Source organism: Macaca nemestrina, chromosome 1, assembly GCF_043159975.1.
Source record: "Macaca nemestrina isolate mMacNem1 chromosome 1, mMacNem.hap1, whole genome shotgun sequence".
Classification (NCBI taxonomy): domain Eukaryota; kingdom Metazoa; phylum Chordata; class Mammalia; order Primates; family Cercopithecidae; genus Macaca; species Macaca nemestrina.
This window is the reverse complement of record NC_092125.1, coordinates 163028505-163048829: the sequence shown is the minus strand read 5'-3', so window position 1 is coordinate 163048829 and position 20325 is coordinate 163028505.

The window sequence follows — 20325 nt, the reverse complement described above, 5'->3', positions numbered from 1 at the left end:
TCTCTGCTACATCCTATCAGTCCTGCCAGAAACACTTAGAAATGGATTTGGTAGAAGGAAGAAAGCAGGCTAAGTGATAAAGTACTTCAGCGCTACATTGTAGGAAGCAAATGAAAGCCAAGAAAGCAAACATTTTGCCACTTAATGTAACTTCACCAATAAATATGAGGTGCCAGAAAATTGATGTTTAGGTCCCAGCAGGCAATCAATGGTTTAACTTTACTGCCTACTTTAGTCCGCTTTTAGCCATGGTTTATCAGACAAATTTTAGACATGGCATTAACCTTTATTAATGGAGGTATTAACCTTTATGTAATGAAAAGTAAGTAGCACTTCCTTTCCAAAGCCCCATTATAGCAACATTGGTAAATGTTACACAAAAGACCTATCTATGTAAATATATTGTCACTCAGAATGAATTGAAAGCATTCAAATAATTTTTTGTAAACGATTATTTGGTGTTACAAACTAGATCGAGTGAGAGATGACTTTGTCAAGCACCAACTCCCAGATTCTCATTTCTCTTGACCCTTGACCACTCTGAGAACCATACACCAGTAAAACTGCACCTTAGCAGGAGGATGGATCTAACCACTAGAAGCTGTTTTTCAGTGTGTCCTGAGAGCATCCTTTTTGACCATAGTCCTTCCTGGACCTTACTAGCTTTCTCTCTGGGAACCAACACAGAAATCTCTCTCTGTGACTTTCTGGTTCAAAGAAGGTAAAGGAGTTTACAGGCCAGAGGTAACGATACAGCCCTAGAACTTTAATGATGCATAAAAGCATATTACAGTCATTTCATATTAGTATAAAAATCTTATTTTTTCTTATATAACCTAGTTTAGGAAAATAATGATAACCATAAAATAGGAAGTGATTAGTGCATTACCCTTTGGAAGACAGTCTACCTTTGCTGGCCTCTCCCTCTATGGTCAAATTTCAGAGTGATTTTGATGCTGGTGCTCTAGAGGCACCATGTTTATTTCCTTGTAGAAATTAAGAAGCAAAATTCATTAATGGGAAGATGCCAGAGAATGCAGAGCCATTTTTAGAATAGGGGAGTCAGCATTTCTAAGAAGCCTGATATATATTTATGAGATTTCTTTTACATGAATTTATCTAGTAGTTTTTGTTTGTCAACTTTAATGTAAATTGTATTGGGAAGGCTGACTGTGGCTTACAGACAATGCATAGTCCTATACAGACCCCAGTGGAGAAGCAGCCTAGGAGTTTGAGCAGAGGTTCAAATTTTGTCACATTTATTGTGTATGTTTGGGCAAGTTATTTAACCTCTGTAAGCCTCAATTGTTTTAAGTTGTTTAATGGAAATGATCATAAGTACTTTTTAAGGTTGAGTGTAACATGTGATAGTAAATACATAGGACTTAGCATAATTCCTGGTAATAGCAAAGCACAGATTTACTAGACTTGTCCTTAAGGAAATTAAGTTTTATCATCATATTCCAATTAATTTTAACTAGCAAATACTTGTTTTTTTGCCTACTATGTGTGAAGCACTGTATTCAGTTTCAGGATATGACTGTGAACAATATAGAAACAAGAGAGCTCTGGGCCCAGATGGCAACAATGGTGAGGACTGAAAAAAGGGAACTCTGAGGGGTGCTCTAATTTGGAAAATTTCTGAATGGCTCACTCTCCTCTTCCTCATTCCAAAAAGAGCCCAGTAGAAATGGTTTTTATTTAACTCATGGCTAAAGTAATTATATATGCCCAGACTAAGATTGGGTTTGACATTTTTATAACAAAGTTATTATTGACCTTTCATGATACTTATTATGGAATTTATATCTCAGCTTGTATAATTGATGTATTAGTGCTTAGTTACAATTTCTAGGTAATCATTTTGTAGAAAATTTCCACTCTTGTGATAATCTCCTTTGGAGCTCTGTGAAAATTTGAAATACAGACTGAAACTCATTACAGAATGATATTCATAAATATAATTAATATTTAACAAGACTATGTCATTCATACATAAAACGAGGAAACTCTACAACACTAAATTCGTGATCTTGTGAGTTTGACCCTAAGGCTAAATCTCTGGTATATTTATAATTTAAATTTAAAAAAATTCCACTTGCTGCCTTCCTGAGGCTCACATAGTAATCTTCTGGGGACATTCTACTTATATCTGCTGCTATTTATAGGTTGCCAGTAATTGGGGTTGTCTTAACTGGGTGTTTAGTTCATTTATTCTCAACTTCTTCCCAAATTTTTCAGGGAAATAGAGTATCCTTTCTCTCTGAATGCCTTCCTGAGTAATCCAAAGAGTATGTTTGCTGTAAATTTTCCATAATTCCATGGCATACCACTTATTATAAGTATAGCATTATATTCATACTATAGTTACTTCACATTTTTTTTTTTGGTATCTTATAATTTGATTTTAAGCTCCCTGAAGGCAGGGACTGTGTTTATTTCATTTTTCTATCACCTGTAATGCCCAGCATGGTGCCTGGCTAATTGATGGAACTTAAAAAAAATGTGTTGAATTGGCAAAGACTAATTTGAGAGGCATAAAGCATAGGGTGAGGTCTGGAAGGCTGCTGAGTGCAGCAGCTTCTGTCCTTTGAGTGTAGTATAGTGGAGCTGGGGTGCACCACCCTCCTGGCAAGTGGATATGTTCTTATTTACCACCTTGGAACTCTGGGAACCCGGTAATTTAGGGATTTTTATGGAGGCTTCATCACGTAGGCATGATCAATTTTTAACTCAATCACTAGTCCTTCTCCCCTCCCTGGAGGATGGGGGATGTGGCTAAATTTTCAAGCTTCTAATCATGATGTCGTCTTTCTGGTGACCAGACCCTATCCTGAAGCTATCCATCAAGTTACCGAGAGACCCTTGTTAGTACAAAAGATGTTTCCATCATCCAGGAAGTTCCAAGGGATTTAGGAGCTCTGTGTCAGGAACTTGGTGCAGAGGCAAAATACATATATTTCTCTTTCTTTTATGGAGACCCAAAATGTGATGACTTGATATCTGTCTTCAAACACCCCTCAGTTTACCATCTTGAGCCTATTTGTTAGGTCTTGCTCACTTTCTGATTTTTTTTTTTTTTAGTTGATAAAACCATTGTGACTTGGACTCTGTATTAGATAGAAAGTCCTTGTTAGTATCTCTACATGTTGTACATACAGTCCCACCTGAAGTCGAGGCCTTTACTTAGGCTAAACCAGAAGCAATAGTGTTAACCATGAAACAAATCTGAGAAAAAAATCAAATTTATTAACTTAAGTGGGAAAAATACGGCATTTACTTGGTTCTGAGCATGAATATTTGGAAGCAATAATAAAAATTTACTTTGACTTTACCCATATAATATGCATGTAACTTTCACCTTGCTCTGTGTATTAGAACTTACATTCATCCATAAAATTTGCACATTGCCTACTTGATGAGTTCATGTCTCATTTGGTGTTGGACTATGAGTGTGTTCTTGTGGTCTCTCTTGGAAGGCAGTTATAATGAAATCCATAGGCGGCAGCAGGAGTGAGAACATTCACAGACAATATCATCATACATTTGGAAAAAATTAAACAATAGTTCTTTTCCCATGTTAAAAATCAACAACAAGCCAGGTGCAGTGGCTCATGCCTGTAATCTCAGCACTTTGGGAAGCTGAGACAGGCAGATCACTTGAACTCAGGAATTTGAGACTGGCCTAAGCAAGATAGTGAACCCCCATTTCTAGAAAAAGTACAAAAATTAGCCAGATGTGGTAGCATGCATGTATATTCTTATAACGCCCAGTTACTTGGGGGGCTGAGCCAGGAGAATTGCTTGAGCCCAGGAGGTTGAGCCTGCAGTGAGCCGTGTTTGTGCCACTGCACTCTAGCCTGGGTGACAAAGTGAGACCCTGTCTCAAAAAAAAAAAAAAATTAAATAAAAAAAAAAAACCAACAGAACTTCTGATCATCAAGAAATACTCTCTTTTCACTCTACTATCCTGAAAAAATTCCAGCCAAACATAAAGAATCTTGATGCTTTTGTATCAAGGATATCATAAATAAAAATAAAATTTCACTTAGGCTTATTTTACAAAATTAGCTATTTTTAAAATTAAAAGTTCATACATAAACAGGATGATTGTCTATCTTTTCCTAGACTTGTATTCTTCATCTGCTTCCTCTTCTTCTACTCTTCCCTTCTCTACCATTTATTCTGCTTCTCTCACAGGCAACTCTTCTAACCAGCTGTGTTTGGAGGCTGGTTATCCTAGGAATATTCCAGCTGGGCTTCATGGAGAGAACACATGTAGGTGCTACAGCTGAGCTGTATCTACAAGCCATCCCGGTCCTGGTGGCAGACCCGTGAGTGAAGCTGCCTCTTATCTGGGCCCCACGCACAGAAGGGCCCCCAACTGAGGCTTCACAGAAACCATCCACCATCCCTGTGCCTTGACTGAATTCCTGACCCACAGATTTCACAGACATAACAAAATGGGTATTTTATACCATTAGTATTGGAGTGGTTTGTTATGCTGCAGTAGTAATTGGATAGTAAGTTTCAATATCTGATAAAAGCAGGCCTTAACCATTATTCTTTTTTTTTTTCCAGAAATTTTCTGACAATTCTTGTTATCTTTTCATATACATTTTTGAAACATACTATAGTCTCTGAAGTCCCTTTTCTACCACCACTACCATCATATATCTATGTATATATGTAATATAATGTATATAATTTTATTGGGGTGGCTTAAAAATTGTTTTCTCACAATAATAATGTTAGATTTTCTGTTCAAAAACAGGGTACATATTTCTATTTACTAAATATTCTAAAATGTCCCCATAAAAATTTAAAATTTTCAATGATATAAGTCCTATACATTATTTGTTAAAGGCATTCTGAAGTATTTTACCTTTTTACAAATAGACTTTATTTTTAGAGCAGTTTTTAGATTCATAGCATAATTGAGTAGAAGGAACAGAGATTTCCCTTTCTCCCCTGCCCTAACACATGCATAGCCTCTCCCATTGTCAAAATCCTTTGTCAGAATGTTACATTGGTTACACACAATGAACCTACATTGACACATCCTTATCACCTAGAGTCTACGATTTATATTAGGGTTCACTCTTGGTGTTGTAGATTCTAAGGGTTTGAACAGATGCATAATGACATGTATAATGGTGGGGCCACATATTTTATTTCATTTTTTAAAATTTAATTTTTAATTTATGTGGGTATGTGGTAGGTGTATCTATTTATGGGGTACATGAGATTCTTTGATACATGCATGCAATGTGTAACAATCACATCATGGTAAACGGGGTATCCATCCCCTCAAATGTTTATCCTTTGCATTACAAACATTTTATACTTTTTTAGTTATTTAAAAACATACAATTAAATTATTAATAACTGTAGTCACCCTGTTGTGCTGTCAAATACTAGGTCTTATTCATTCTTTCTAACTAGCTTTTTTATACACATTGGCCATCCCCACTCCCCTACACCTCACTTCCCACTACCCTTCCCAGCTTCTGGTAATCATCTGTCTACTCTCTATTTCCATGAGTTCAGTTGTTTTAATTTTTGGCTTCCACAAATAAGTGAAAACAAGCGAAGTTTATCTTTCCATGCCTGGCTTATTTCACATAACACAATGACTTCCAGTTCCACCCATGTTGTTGCAAATGACAGAATCTCATTCTTCTTCATGGCTGAATAGTATTCCATTGTGTATATCTATGATATTTCTTTATCCATTCGTCTGTTGATTGGCACTTAGGTTACTTGGAAATCTTGGCTATTGTGAATAGTGCTGCAATAAACATGGGAGTGCAAATATCTCTTTGGTATCCTGCTTTCCTTTCTTTTGAGTATGTAAGCAGTGGGATTGCCGATTGCTGGATCATATGGTAGCTCTATTTTTAGTTTCTTGAAGAACCTCCAAACTGTTCTCCATAGTGGTTGGACTAATTTACAGTCCCACCAACAGTGTATGAAGGTTCCCTTTTCTCCACATCTTCACCAGCGTTGATTGCCTGTCTTTTTGATACAAAGATAAAATATTTTATTTTTTACTTATTATTGTAAATTGGATATTTCCTTTTGTTATATTTGTAATTAGTTTTATTTATATTTTATAAAACTATTGTTTATAGTAATGTGGTAGCATCCACGTTGCCGAATTTTGTTATTGTTTTTAATAGATTCTCTGGGTGTTTTCAGGAGTAAAATTGTACCATCTGAAGATAATGATAGTTTTACTTATTCTTTTACAATTTTTATGACTCATATCCCCTATTACATTGTCTAGTGTTTTTATTTTATTCATTACTTTAACATGAAATCATTAGTGTTTCTTTTTTTTTTTTTTCTTCTTGAGATGGAGTTTTGCTCTGTCTCCCAGGCTGAAGTGCGATGGCACAATCTCCGCTCACTGCAACCTCCACCTCCCAGGTTCAAGTGATTCTCCTGCCTCAGCCTCCTGAGTAGCTGGGATTACAGATGCATGCCACCATGCCCAGCTAATTTTTGTATTTTTAGTAGAGGCAGGGCTTCACCATGTTGGCCAGGCTGGTCTTGAACTCCTGACCTCAGGTGATCTGCCTGCTTCGGTCTGCCAAAATGCTGGGATTACAGGCATGAGCCACCATGCCCAGCCTGGTGTTTCATTTTTAAACATGATACTGACTTGATTTGAAGTAGCCATAGTATGTGTGTGTGTTTATTGATCTCTCAATCATCTAAAATAATGTTAAGAATTCCTTTTTATATAAAATTTTAAAAATCAGGAACATTTGTTGAATTTCCAATGCCTCTGGCAACTTATAGAAATGATCACATAAATTTTCTCTTTATATTTATTAATATGGTGAATTATGTTAAAAGTTTTCTGTGTTTATTCATTTATTCTTCAACTTAATACATATTTACTCAAAGTGCAAAACACTGTTTCTATTCTAGGTATATACCCTTAAGGATGCTGGGGTATTTAGGAAATCTAGGTATTGAATTTATAGTAGTATAAATCTCACTAGGTTGTGGGACATGATTATTTAACATGTTGCTGAATTTTATTTGCCAATAATTCTTTGAAGATTTTCAGGTTAATTTCCCAAGTGAGACTAGTCTGGGGTTTTCTATTTTGTGCTATCTTTATTGTGTTTTGGTATCAATGTTATTCTGGCTTTGGAAAAATAATATGAAAACATCATTCTAATTTCTTCCAAGGAGTCCTTCCTGAGAATCTATCTGAAATATTTAATTGCATGTGTACTCAAAGATATACATTTAAGTATGTTCTGTGGAAATAATCTGTTTTTCAGTACAGGAGTATGGTGAGTGACTATAGCTATAATAATGAATGATATAGCTCTATAGTACATGCTAATATATGTGCTGATATGGAACAATCTTTAAGATGTATTGTTACATGGAAAAAAACCAGACCACAAAACATATGTTTTTGCTAAAAAAAAAAAAGGTGTTGAATGAATAAGTGGGTAGATTAATAATGATATATATGTGTGTGTATATATGTATGCATAAATACATTTATGTTTTCATCTTTCTGGCCTCTAGGGAAATCACTGGGAGACTGATTTCCAAATCCTTTCAGAGTTAATAAAAACCATAATTATGTGTCTCATGGGACTTGTGGTTATGAAATTCCATGTTTGCATCCTGGAAATTAAATGTGTGACAGTGACAATGTCACATAAGTTTCTCTTTCTGCACATACAGGAAGGCTGTATTTTCCAGTATCCCTTGCAGTTAGGTTGGTGCTGTAGAATGCGGGCAGACACGATGTAACCCACTTCTTAGACTTGACTTTTTAAAAATGTCGTTTATTCCAGCTCTCTCTTGCCCTTTATGTCAACTCCATGTGCTGCTAAAAAATGCCTAATGAGGGCCCTTGGATCACTCTTTGTAGGAAAGCTGAGCAACCCATATTGATGTGAGCAATACGTAAACTTTCAGTGTGTTATAAAAGTGAGATTGTGAGGTTATTCGTTGCTATAGCGTAGCCTACCTCATCCAGACCAGCATGTACTGAGAAGGGCTTCTTTACTATTGAGGGCTTCCTGGGCCGTTTGTGTGATAAGAGAGAGGCTTTGATTAAGTCAGTGTGCTGAAGAAGGCAGTAACAGAGATCCAGTAGAAAAGAGATTTGGATAAAATTATTTTGTTTTTGAAATTCTGACAAGTTGGGCCTAGGTTTATGGCTTCTTAGGGGAGAAATTTTACCTGAAACATATCCGAATTTCCAGAGTTGCTGGGGAGATTATTTTAAGTGTGAAACCATTAGCCTCCCCTCTTGGGCTCTTTATGCCATCTAAGACAGATTGGAGGTGTTTTCGAGATAGTATATGTCTCTCTGAGGAGTTAACTTGGAAGAAAGAGGGCATTTATGATTTGCTGTTTGAGACATGGACAAGCTATTAATATTTCCCTTTATCATGTCTATTCCTGGTTACAAATGTAAGTGAATGACTTAGAGTAAAAATAAGATAGAAATATTTTTAAATGCCCATACAATTATAAAAACAATTTGTTATTTTAAAAAATAAGAGAAAAAATAGTGAACAAAGCTGTAAATCTGCATACAAAATATCCAAAAGCTATAACTAAATCAATAGACTGAACTTCATATGTCAGAAGGTAGTGAAGAGGTAAGGAAAGTAGCATAATAATGAGGAGGAGGTAAAGAGGGAGAGGAATAGAAGAAAGCTGAGGCACCTTCTTCAATATTCAGAGTACATATATTCTAGTCATAGGCTCAAGCCATTGGAGCAGAGGCACACACTTTTAATAATAATAATGGTAACTATAGTAATGTGCATATATGGAGTTTGCTGGGTTCTCTGTCTTTTCTCCTTCCAAAGGGCAAGGTCTTTTAATCTATGATAAGCAGAACGCTTAGTTTTCCTTCTTTCCTTGTGCCCTCTCTGGAGTGCGTCTCTAGCACATGGACTTATCCAACTTACTGTGGGCTTCCCTTTTGTGCCACCAGTCACTGATTTGCACTTCATGTGATATATTTGTGCCTTATCTCTATGAGAAACGTGGGGAACATGGAGGAGTATATTTACTCCTTCAGTATCCCCAAGACTAGCACATTCATACACAATAATACATATCTATTGCTCTACTGAGGAATTAGTGCAATTTGAAAAGGGAATTACAGTGTAGGAGAAAAACTGTTAAATTCCTAGATAATACGAGTTTATTCCTGGAGTCTTAAAAGGCATTTAAACAACTTAGACTGTTCAAAAGGAGTGGGGTGTGGGCAGTTTCCTATTTTTAATCTGGATCCCCTCCCTTTGGTTTTATGGGCTCAGGGGAAAAGAGCTACTTCAAATTTATTTGAAACTCCACTACTCCTCTTAAGATCATTATTCCCTTCTAATAGGAAAGCTAAGCCCAACACTCCATGTGGCACTCATGTTTGTGCCACATAATCTTGAATAAGATTCTTGAATATGAATCTGAATCTTCAACGTGTTACTTTTGCTTCCAAATTTCCCCTGAGTGAGAGATATTGGGTTCTAACTTCTTATAGGGAAAAGTGACCTTGTATCCTCCCATGTTTATTTAGAGACAGCATCTCCCTGTGTCGCTCAAGCTAGACTTGAACCACATCTGCTCAAATTACCCCTAGGCTCAAGTAATTCTCCTACCTCAGCCTTCCAAGTAACTAGGACTACAGGTGCACTTCACCACAGCTGGCTTCCTCCAGTTTGGAGTATACTTTCCAATATTTTCACCAGGGAAGACTTTGAGGATCTTCTGGACTCTTTAATTAAATAATTCATCGGACAAAGTGTATCTTCCAAAGGCAGAAAACTAAAATTCCCAGGCTCAGTTTAGAAAAACTCATACTGAGAAAGGAATTCTATTCCTGATTAGCAAGGACCTTGCTTTGTCCTAGGAGCAGATAGGCTTCATTTTGATTGGAGATGCTTGAAGTTTCCTTCCTCCCTCATCTTAAAAAGTCAACAAGAATCTTGAAAAAGCTACATTGAAGTTTAGTGTCGGTTGCTTATGCAATAACAACAACCCTAACAAATCCCCCTACCAGAACAAAGAAATATTCAGGGCCCAAAAAATATATTTGATGACTGTTAGGGAGACAACAATTCACTGTTTCTTATCAGTGGACAATCGTCTAACTCTACCTCAGGCTTTCATAAGTAGCTCATGATTTTCCAAAGAAATGTTTTAATTAAGAAATTATAGTAAAACAAAATAAATCAGAACAAGAAGAATAAAGAGTTATTAAGTTCCGTGCTTTGTATTGTCTTAATTACAATTCAATAAATCTCTTTCCAAGGTAAGAATGAACTGGAAAAAAATATACTGATCATCTGGTCTACCTATGTGATTTTATATATGAGGAAACTGAAGCTGAGAAGAGTAAAAGACTTACTCAAGGTCCTACAGACACTGGTAGGGTCAAGCCTGAAATGTAGATATCCTGATGTGAATCTAGCCTTTCTTACTTTTCTGTTTTATTCTTGCCTTCCATCTATTTTTTTTGTTTTTCAGTCCTCCCTGTAATAACATATTGCTCCTCAGGTGTCTTCCAGACTTAAAGAAGTAAAACCTCTTAGATTAAGAGTTATTTTCTCTTTCTTAGCACAACTGTATGTTCACAGGCCTTTGTGTTTCTTAGAATAACTTTAAAAGTAAAAGTGCAATAACTTTTAAGAGATTATCCCGAAGGGGAGCTGATGTCAATGCAGGGTTAAGAAAGAGTAAAGTTGAGAGAGAGTTTAGCATGAACACAGCCACCAATTAGACTATTTCCCCCTGATTCTGGAAACATAACCCACAAAGTGTACTTTATAATGGCACTACCTTAGAGGGTAATGAGGTGGTGACAATGGGGTGGTGCTAGTGTGGGCATGACAGTCTGTACAGTAAATTGGTCTTTTTTCCCCTAGGAAATCTCCCTTTGTATAGAACCTGTGTCTTATTTATGTTTGAATTCTCAGTACTTACTAAGGTCCCTAGAGAACTGAGTATCTTTGGATTGTAGAGGGCAATAAACCTGAGAAATTATTTTGGAGCCAGAGTGATCAGGATCCTCACTACTAAGGCAAGGAATTTAGCTCTTTTTCAATTACCCTCTGCATTTAAGTTTATTTGCATTTGGCTAGTCAATGACATGATTTTAGCTGTTTTAAATATGCTTTAGACATATTTTAAGTACGTTAACTATCAAAGAAAAGTATAAAAGATGTACATTTTGAAGGAGACATCCTGGAGGGCATTCCTTCAGGTTCCCATCCTATGGCTCCTGTACCTCCTGTCCTCCCATTGTCTGTAATTTTACTGGCCATTGACAGTCCCAGGAGTGCCAGTCAGTATTCATGTTCTACAAACCTTCTCAGCGCCTAAACTTCAGGATCCCTTGCAGAAGGTTGAATGATGGCTTCTAGGCTCTTTTTCTTGCTGTCATGCCTTGCTTCAGATTGTAACATGGAAGAAGAGTTACCACACAGGCCAGTGAATTTGTGAGCCTGGTAGTGATTATCACCCACCTCTCAAAGGATATGGGAGGGAAAATGGACATAAATCAGCAAATACATAACCTGACTGCTAAATTTCTTTCTAGACCCCAGCTTCTGAAATAGTAAACTTGATTAGATTTGATTTGTTCTGAAATATTGTGTTGTCTTTTTAAAACTAATGAACAAGCTAGCTAATTAATGCATTCAAAACTTATAATTAGTGTCTGTATGCCATAAAGGGGTTGCTAAGCATCACTGAACTTGATAATTATAATGAATATTAATTAACTAGCTCCATGTGGTCTCTTTTATAAGGGTGCTAATCCTAATTATGAGGTCCCTGCCCTCATGATCTAATCACCCCCAAAGGACCCACCTCTTAATACCATCATCTTGGGAATTAGGATTTCAATATATAAATTTTAGGAGTGGGGAAACAAACATTCACTCCATAGCAATAACATTCACAATGTTTGGCATCTCCTAAAAGATAATTAACATTCAAAGAAGCAGAAAAATGTGACCTATAATAAATAGAAAAATCAGTCAATATAAACAGATCAAGAAATGACAGAGGTGACGGAATCATTAGAAAAAGCTTTAGAAATAGTATATATATATGTGTGTGTGTGTTTAGAAAGTACATATATATAATTAAAATTTTATAGGAATAAATAGATATAATAAGGAAAGAAATGGGTAAAGTAGAAAAGAAACACATGGTACTCACAGAGCTAAAAATACAATTAACCAATTGGAAAATTCATTAGATGAGTTAAACAACAGATTAGACACTGAAGAAAAAATGATAAGTGATCTTAAAGACGTAGCAACAGAAACTATCCAAGATAAAGACTTTTAAAAAAAAGACTGACATAATATGAAAAAAGCCTCAGTTACTTGTGAACAGCCTTTATAGGTATGCACATTTTTGGTCGCATAGGCTCCACACTCAGGCGGGGCCCTCACTTGGTTTAGCGCCATGTCATTGCCTCTTAACATTCTCAACAATTTTTGAATGAGGAGCATCTCATTTTTATTTTGCACTGGCCCTGCAAACTATGTAGGTGGTCCTGACAAGAGGATAATATTAAACAGTCTGACATGCATGTACTTGGAGTCCTAGAACTGTCTGGGGACAATGGGAGAGAAAAAAAAAGTTTGAAGAAATAATGGTAGGAATACTTCCAAATTCCATGATATAAATCTGCTGGCTCAAGAAGCTAATGAAACTACATTTTTAAAAAAGGAAGAAGACAATACTGAAGATAATCATAATCAATAGCTGAAAATCGGTAATAAAGAGAAAAACTTAAATGCATCCAGAGAAAACTTAATATGGGGGAACAAATAAGAATTACTACAGATTTCTCTTCAGAAATCATGCAAGCCAGAGCAATGGAGCAATATCTTTAGTGCTGAAAGAAAAAAATGTAAAACCTTTAACCTAACATTTTATATCAGGCAAACATCCTTCAAAATTAAAGACTTATTCAGACAAAAGATTCCTTAGGGATTTCATCACCAGCAGGCCTAAACTACAGGGATTATTAAAAGAACATTTTCAGGCTAAAGAAAAATGATACCAGATGGAAATCTGGATATATGAAAAGCAATGAAGAGCATTATAAATAGTAAGTAAAAAACTCAAGATTCTTTAAAGACAACATAATACAAGCTTTCAGCAATACAGAATTCATAATAATCAGAAGGCAATTGATAATTAGTGCTAGTCAACATATAAGGGAGTAGGAAAATGTGCCCTATTGCCAGAAGAAAAAATCATCAATAGAAACTTATGAGAATGTGAGACCATGGATTATTTTAGTTAGTAAACTTCATTTTTTTAGAGCTGTTTGAGGTTCACAGTAAAATTGAATGAAAAGTACCGAGAGTTCTCACATACCTCCTGTCTTGACTCGTACAAGCTCCGCCCTGACCATTGACATGCTCCATCTGAGTGGTACACTTGTTACAATTGATGAACCTACACTGATACATCGTTATCACCCGAAGCTGATAGTCTACATTAGGGTTCATTGTTGTTACACATTTGGTAGGTTTTGACAAATACATAATGACATGGATCCACCATTGTATCATACAGAATAATTTCACTGCCCCCAAAATCTTCTGTGCTCTGCCCATTCATCTCTCCCACTCTCATTAACTCCTGAAAAATCACTTATCTTTTTCCCATCTCCAAAGTTTTGTCTTTCCCAGAATGTCATGTGGTTGGAATTATACGGCATATAGCCTTTTCGGATTGGCTTCCTTTCACTTAGTAATATGCATCTAATTTTCTTCCATGTCTTTCCATGGTTTGAAACCTCTCTCTCTCTCTTTTTTTTTTCAGTACTGAATAACATCCCATTGTTTAAATGCCCCACAGTTTATTTATCTTTTCACCTACTGAAGGACATCTTGATTGCTTCTAGGTTTTGGCAGTAATGAATAAAGCTTCCACAAACATCTGTGTGCAGGTTTTTGTGTGGAGATGTTTTCAGTTCATTTGGGTAAATAGCAAGGAGTGCAATTCCTGGATCTATGGCAAGAGTATGTTTAGCTTTGCAAGAAACTGCCAAACTGACTTCTGAAGTGGGAATACTATTTTGCATTTCCACCAACAATGAGTGAGAGTTCCTGTTTCTCTCGCCAAATTCCTTGCCAGCATTTTGTATTGTCAGTGTTTTAGGTTTTGATCATTCTTATAGATGTGTAGTGGTATCTCATTGTTTTAATTTTCAGTTCCCTAATGATGTGTGATATTGAACATCTTTTCATATGCTTACCTGCCATCTGAATATCTTCTTTGGTGAGATGTCTTTTTAGGTCTTTTGTGCATTTTTAAAATCAGGTTGTTCATTTCCTTATTTTTGAGTTGTAAGAGGTCTTTGTATATTTTATGTAATGGTCCTTTATGAGATGTGTCTTTTGCAAACATTTCTCTCAGTCTATGTCTTCTCTTCTCATTTTCTTGGTATTATCGTTCATAAGGCAGAAATCTTACATTTAAATGATGTCAGCTTATCAATTATTTCTTTCATGGATGTGCCTTTTATGTTGTATTTAAAGGATCATTGCCATACTCAAGGTCATCTACATTTTGTTATCTTCTAGGAGTTTTGTAGTTTTGTATTTTACATTCAGGTCTGTGATCCATTTTGAGTTAGTTTTTGTGAAAGGTATAAGGTCTGCTCTAGATTTTTTTTTCTTTTCTTTCTTGCATGTGATGTCCAGTTGTTCTGGCACCATTTGTTGAAAATACTATCTTTGCTCCATTGTTTTACCTTTCCTTCTTTGTTAAAGATCAGTTGGTGGCCAGGCGCCATGGCGCACGCCTGTAATCCCAGCACTTTGGGAGGCCAAGGCGGGTGGATCACTTGAAGTCAGGAGTTCGAGACCAGCCTGACTAACATGGAGAACCCACTCTCTACTAAAAATACTAAAAGTAGCTGGGCATGGTGGCACGTGCCTGGAATCCCAGCTACTTGGGAGGCTGAGGCAGGACAATTGCTTGAACCTGGGAGGTGGAGGTTGCGGTGAGCTGAGATCGCGCCACTGCACTCCAGCCTGGGCAGCAAGAATGAAACTCTGTCTCAATAAATAAATAAATAAATAAATAAATAAATAAAACGACGATCAGTTGGTTATATTTATGTGGGTTTATTTCTGGGCTCTCTATCCTGTTCCATTGATCTATTTGCTTATTCTTTCACCAATAACATGCTTTCTTGATTCCTGTAGCTTTATAGTAAGTCTTGAAGTTGGGTAGTATCAGTCTTCCACCTTTGTTCTTCTTTGATATTGATTTGGCAATTCTGGGTCTTTGCCTCTCCATATAATCTTTAGAATCATTTTGTCAACATTCATGAGGCTATGGAATTTTTACTATATTTCTAAGTAACAGAGCACCCTAAAATGGGTAGAAGGTGATGTGTACACTGTGGGTTTTAGAAGGTAATGTGGAAATGAATAGGAGGGCAGACAGTAAAGAGTGGAAAGATGATTCCTATTTCCCATCTTTCCTCTCTCTCTTGTCACTTCCCCTGCCCCTCCCTCCCTTCCCCCGCCGAATAGCCCATGCCTCACCTGTGCTCATTTTAAAATTAGAGCTTTTAGGTCTTGAGGAATGGTGGAAGATGAGTGGTGTGAAATACTATCTTAGGCTGGAGTTTCCTGGAAGCAAATGCTGGGCCAAGGACTCAGGTGTAAGTATGTATTAATTCTCCCAGTAGAAACCAGTTAAAGGGCAAAAGAAACAGGATAGGAAGGAATGTGACAAAGCCAAGCAAAGGTCCAATTCCATGTGATGTCTCAGACTCAGCCTCATTCTGAGGAGGCTCTGGAGAGAAAATGACATTTCAGAGTTTGTTCCCTTCCTCTCCCCATCCCACAAGAGCTGGGCTTTTAAATTTCACACCAGTCCATCACTGGCTAAGGGCCAGCATGGTGGGGGATGCAAATTCCCAGATCCTTCTCTTTTCCATGTGGGCAAGGAGGCTTTAGTGCCTGTGGGCAATTCTTTGAGGACCCTGGGTGATAGCCCTTAGTAGCAGAGCATGCCGAGGCTGGGGATGGATACATAGCGCCGATAAGAGAGATCTGAGGGGGTTTGGGCAGAGCATCAACTGTGTCCATCACAACCAAGGTTCAATTTACATAGGGAACCAGGAAGCCTCATGGGAGGGAATTCCATGGAATTCTTATGGGAGCCTAGGGGAGAGAAAATGTAAGTATTAAAGTTTAGGCCTAAGAAATTGTGCTTCTGCTAAAAGGAGAAGGCTACTGAGCACAGCACTACAGTTTTGTATCAGACTTCGGTCTGCTTCCCTGAACTTACGGGCCTTTGAGTGAAAGACTCTCTCATGGGAGTCAATGGGTCCATAAAAGGTCTATTTCACTATGAATTTGGTAGAACCCAAAGATGGCAAAACATCAAAACTATTGCTGTTTCTATGGCTCTTGGATTGAGGCATATTAACCCAATATGATCTCAATCAGTGCTACTTTAGGAATCTTATGGAGTTCACTCAATAGACACTTCTGGTGTCTAAAAAAAAGATAAAAAACTTACATTTGTATTCTTCTTAGGGGATGACCTCATAATGGCAGGTGGTGGATGTGGTAAGAAGAGTCTTTTAAAGAGTACTTTGAAACAATGGTTGGAATTATTTGGGGAGCTTTTAAAAATCCCATGCCCAGGTCCCACTCCATATCAATGAAATCAGATTCTCTGGGACTGGGACCCAGAAAACAGTATATTTTAAAAAACTTTCCAGGCCACTTCAATATACAACAAAGTTTACAAAGCACAGCTTAAAAATAATACTCTGAGTGGTTACTTTGTGGATCACATTTACCTACACTTAAATAGCAAGAAAGTAGTAGTATTATGTAAATGTGTTTTTTATGCCTTGAAGTAAGATTTACTCTGATTGTATCACACACATGTTAAAAAAGTGTGTATCTCTAATGACTTAGAGGATAAGATGCTCTGATGATTAATTTTGTGTGTCAGCTAGACTATGGAGTATTCAGATATTTGGTCAAACATTATTCTGGGTGTTTATGTGAGGATGTTATAAATATTGGGGATAAGGTAAATATTTCAATAGGTAGACTTTAACGTTGGATTAGATTAACATTTTAATCGGCAGAGCAAAGGAGATTGCCTTCCATAATGTGAGTAGGCTTCATCCAATCAGTTGAAGGCCTGAATAGAACAAAAACACTGATCTTCCCCTAAGTAAGAGATAATTCTCCAGCTGACTACCTTCTGATTTCATCTGCAATATTGATTCTTCCTACCGGATGGTCTTTGAACTAAAACTTTGGCTTTCCCTGGGTCAATTGGCCCATCCTGCAGATTTGGGTTTACCATCCTCGATAACTGCCTGATCCAATTCCTGGTAATAAATCTTTCTCTCTTCCTCTCTCCATGTGTATGTGTGTGTGTGTGTGTGTGTGTGTGTGTGTATTTGTGTGTGTATGCATATATGTGTATATGTATATATATGTGTGTATATGTACACACATAGGCATGCATACACACACACATATATACATTAATTGTTTCTCCAGAGAACCCTTGATGAATACAAATGGTAACTCTGGAAAACTGTTACTTGTTTCAGAAAAGCGGCTCCAGTGATTAATAAGATTTTGTTGTTAAGAGGCACGTGAAGAGTTTGAATAAAATTATTTCATAAAATTTAAGGGTGGAAAAAAGTAATATTTTAAATGTAATGCATTCATTTACAGGATGTGTTATTTAAAAGAAATATGCAACTAAATCAAATGCATACATATTTAACTTTTAAAATTTACATTTTTATTACTATATATTTTCAAGTCAGGCTCTTATAGTCATTTTTATTGTATATGTCTTCCCATATGGATATCGAAGGATTACTTTATATTCTGGGTTGTTTTCTGTTCAGGCATATATGGTAACTAGTCCTGTTGGGCCTCAGTTTTCTTACCTATAATAGAGAATAAAATAGTATCTATCCTTTAAGGCTATTGTGGGAATGAAATTAGATAAGTGAAGTGTTTAGCATTACTGTTAATAACAACTCAGTAATTATGTAGTTGTATATATATAAAGTATGTTATCAGGGTAAAGTTGACGAAAGAATTGGCAGAATCAAACTAATTTTTTTGCAAAGTTTGAAAAATTGTTAGAATTTATATTGAAGCCAGATGTTATTATTTTGACGTCATTTGACCAGATGATGTCTTCAGGCAAACATAAGGACACATTCTACATCATGTATTTCTTTTGTTTTTTTTTTTTGGCAGAAGGAGAATGCAGTTGTTCTACCATTCTTCCCTTTAGATAGAAAAATCATCTTGAGTAATGAGCTTATTGCCCATTCTGTGTATGAAAAATTACTAATTCCTAGTGTAAGCCTGAGAGAGAGTACACACTGCATCAACTTTTTTGGAACATATTAAATATTGTATAATTCTTAATTGATTTCAGGAACAAGAAAACCCTCTCTATAAGCAGGATAAGCTTCTTTCAGAAGGCCCTAACAATAACTTCTCAGAGACAAACCTTATTTCTACATTTAATTTTTGTCTAAAAATTATAACAGTATATTCTTATTATCAATAATTTATTCTGAGCCCAACTTTTCTCTTAGAACTTCCATCAGGAGAGAGGACAAGAGAGACAACTAGACACAGCCAGGAAGTACTACTTCCACGGATAAAGACCAGAATTTCCAGTAAACCAATATAATTTGAACAGATATTCAGAGAGAAAATGCCAAGAGTAGGGGGAGAGGCAACAGACACCGAGACTGAAGAGGGAAGAAGCTGGGAACCCTGTACAGGGTACCCCAAAGCCAGGAATAGTTCCCAGTCCCAAACAGCTCCTGGGTAAGGAGGGAGTAAAGGGACTGTGGGACTGCACACTCTTGCTGCAGATGTTTGAGGTTTTAGCTCCAGGGGACCCCGTATCTCCCATGGATGTTTCAGCTGGCAGAGCGATCTGCCTGGAGAGAAGACACAGAAATACAAAAGATCCTTAGAGAAGATTATGAACTCTACGCACACACATTAGAAATCTATAAATGGATAAATCCCTGGAAACATGCAATCTCCCAAGATTGAATTAGGAAGGGATTGAAATTCTGAAAAAGACCGATATTGAGTTCCGAAATCGACTAAGTAATAAAAAACATACCAACAAAAAAAACCCTGGACCAGACGGTTTTATAGCAAAATTCTACCAGGCTTACAAAGAAGGACTGGTACCAATCCTACAAAAACTATTTCCAAAAATCAAAGAGGAGGGACTTCTCCCTAATTTATTCTATGAAGACAACATCAGCTTGATACCCAAATCTGGCAGAGACAAAACAAAAAAAGAAATCTTCAGGCTAATATCCCTGATGAACATAGATGCAAAAATCCTCAACAAAATACTAGTAAACTGAATTCTGCAGCACATAAAAAATTAATATACCTCAATAAAATGGACATTATTCCTGGGATGTAAGGCTGGTTCAACATACACAAATCAATATATGTGACTCACCACTTAAACAGAATTAAAAGCAAAAATCATATGATGATCTCAGTAGACGTGGAAAAAGCTTTTGATAAAATCCAACATCCCTTTATGATAAAAACTCTCAACAGACTGCAGGCATTGAGCAGATATACGTTGAAAGAACATACCTCAAAATAATAAGAGCCATCTATGACAAACCCACAGCCAACATTATACTGAATGGGCAAAAGCTAGAACCATTCCCTTTGAGAACTGGAAGAAAACAAGGATCGCCACTCTCACTCCACCTATTCAACATAGTGCTGGAAGTTTTATCCAGAGCAATCAGTCAGGAGAAAGAAATGAAAGGTGTCCAAATAGGAAAAGAAGTCAAACTATTTCTTTTTGCTGGTGGTATTATTCTGTACCTAGAAAACCCTAAAGACTCCACCAAAAGACTCCTCTAGAACTGATAAATAACATCAGCAAAGTTACAGTATACAAAATTAATGTACAAAAATCAGTAGTATTTCCATATACCGATAACATCCACTCTGAGGTCAAATCAAGAACACAATTTCGTTTACAATAGCCACAGAGAAAATGAAATACCTAGGAATACAGCTGACCAAGCAGATTAAAGATCTCTGCAAGGAGATCTACACAACACTCCTAAAAGGAATCAGAGACTGCACAAACAAATGGAGAAACATTCCATGCTCATGGATAGAAAGAATCAATATTGTTAAAATGGCCACAGTGCCCAAAGCAATGTACAGATTCAATGATTATATTAGTCTGTTTTCACACTGCTATAAAGATACCACC